The sequence below is a fragment of the Azolla caroliniana genome, unplaced genomic scaffold, assembly GCF_043228905.1.
Source record: "Azolla caroliniana isolate FFs.n. ecotype wild unplaced genomic scaffold, voAzoCaro1.0.p SCAF_951, whole genome shotgun sequence".
In the NCBI taxonomy this organism is placed as follows: Eukaryota; Viridiplantae; Streptophyta; class Polypodiopsida; order Salviniales; family Salviniaceae; genus Azolla; species Azolla caroliniana.
Window position 1 is genome coordinate 1 of NW_028231386.1, and position 2,720 is coordinate 2,720.

Consider the following 2,720-nt stretch of genomic DNA (forward strand, 5'->3'; position numbering starts at 1 on the left):
AAACATCTCGATCAACCGCATCATAAGTCGTTGAGGTTTTTGGTATGGGTTGACAAGTTCCCGTTCTGTCGTGGTGACATGTCGCAATTTCCGGGTCACTGCTGGATATACCAACAGATTTGAACCTCCCACTTCATTAGAATGCTCTTTGATTCTCTGTTTTTTAATTTCATCGAAGTAGCCAACGGTTATGTATTCAATGGCATTAACGAACCGAAAAGTTGGCCCTCTATTTACATTGGTCTTGATCCTATAAAAAATAATTCATCGAGTTAAGAATAGATTCAACAACCTTAAGAATTGCAATATAATGAAAGACACCTATAAATAATCCTTACCATGCAAGGTTCTCGATGCCATGGCAACGAGATCTCAAAGCTTGAGCTACCGAGTACCCTTGGTCCATACTATGAAAGACAACTATTCGCCACAAGGATGCGGTCGTTAGCTCAGCGAAATCCTTGACCATCTTCTCCAATTGTTTAAACCTAAACGGTTCATCGTCGTATGATGACCCAGCCATTCGAAATCCGTAAGGAATATCCGCAATCATTAGCGTATATTCCTTCTTTGGCACCTTCTGGATCAAGTCGATGACATCACCGCAAACCACATTGTAGTAAAGATCTCTCGTAATATCTTTTTTGTGGCTAAATTTTTTAAACGAGCCATCTTCCTCCATTTCGTACGCCTTGACTAAGCGACGATCCTTTTCTTTTCTGGCTCGCTCGAGATGTGCAAGGAAGGATGTAGGGAAATCGTGTATATCCTTAACTTCTCCTTGTTTCTTGCCTCGACACGGTTTCTAGTAGAAGCAATAGGACATCAGGTATTATTATACAAGCTCTACATATGATGAAAGGGTAATGAAAAAACATGAATACTAACCCAATCCTTGAATGCAATAAAATACTCTGATAACGCCTTATACGAAGACGTTAGAGGATAATCCTCGGTCACTTGTTCCCAAGTTATACATCCAAGTTGTTTCATCATAACTTCTTGGATCTTCATGTACACCTTATGACTGTAAAATTAGAAATCAAGATTAGAACTTTGAATTACACAAGATAGACTACAATTTCAGTATTTGAAAGACTTACTTATTGAACTCAGTGACCATTTCTTCAAGGCTTAAATCTTTCGCCACAACCCTTGACAAAACCGACACAAGAAGCTGCTCGTCCTTAATACCTTGCATCGCTCTCCATAGAGACAGCTTCATGTCGTTTGCCGCTTCTTCAATTGTCAAGTCAATTTTCTTGGCGGCTTGTGACTTTAATTCTAGTTGAGGGTCAACCCTACATTTCTTTTGTCGTTGACCCTTTACCTCCTTATTCTCCCACATTGAGAAGATTTGATCTTGGAGGTCCCATACTTCTCCATCTCTAAACGCCAATTGAAACCAAGACTCATACTTTCGAAGACCATCGGACCTAACATTATCATCTACCACAATGCCGACTTCATGCAGACATTGACGTCGAAGGCCTGGATGTAACTTCACACCAAACTTTTGTTTCACATCTGGGTCGAAGCATGCTACGGTGTACCAACTTTTGGCCAAAAATTTAGTACTAAATCGAAGAAGAAAATAAACATTAAAAATTGTAAATAAGTTTCAAAAAACAAAAAACAAATTCATTACGTCACACTCGAATGCACAAAGATATTGTACGTCACACTCGAAATGTCCCTAGGCCATATTTAATACATTAATTCTTGCCCCAGTCTCCTAGGTAGAGTTGTACGAAAGCACACCTGGAGAAGGTATCCATTGTGACAGTTGGTCAGTCTCAGTATCTCTCTCTCTCTCTCTCTCTGGTATGGGTAGTCGAACGTGTCAATTGGTATGTCTCTCTCTCTCACTCACTCACTCTCTCTCTCTCTCTCTCTCTCTCTCTTCTGTCTCGAAGTTGTCAGACAGACAGTGGCAGAAAGTTAAAGAAAGACGACATATATATTACAGGTCTATCTCTCTGTTTCTTTCTTTCACTCCACCTTCGATTCTTTCTGTTTTTTTCTTTCAAAGCTCTGTTTCTTTCTTTCTTTCTGTTTCTCTCTCTCACTCCACCTTCGATGCTCTGTTTCCCCGCGTAGCTGTTCTTGTGTTCCCCTCTGTGCCAGGTTCGATCTCTGAACGCAGAGATTTTTGTTTCCCCTGCTCGTTGTATGTGTTGTTGATTTTCCTTCCTTGTGTATGCTCGTTTGTTTCCTCTGTCTATGCTCGTTTGTCTCCTCTGCAGCAGCCTCGTTTGTCGAAATCAACACGGTCTGGTACCTCTGCAAGTTGTACAACCTCCAGGTATTCTCTGTGTTGCATGCCCAATACTCAATGTTTTCTTTTTCTGAATGTTTCCTGTCTGTCTGTATGGTCGTTTGTTTCCTCTATCTATGCTCGTTTGTCTCCTCTGCAGCAGCCTCGTTTGTCGAAATCAACACGGTCTGGTACCTCTGCAAGTTGTACAACCTCCAGGTATTCTCTGTGTTTTTGTTTTCTCTGTGTTTCTCTGTGTTCCTTTTAAAAATGTATGAAAATATTTTGATCGAGGTGGTTGTGTGTTAGACATGTTTGTACATGCAACGTAAATGGAGTTGGCTATGATGAGTTGCTATGTTTTCGTTTTGTTCTTGTTTCTTGTCCATCTGTTTTATTTTGTGTGAGTTTGACATGGATGAGTGTTTTTCCGACTATTTTGGGTTTTTGTGTGTTTGACATG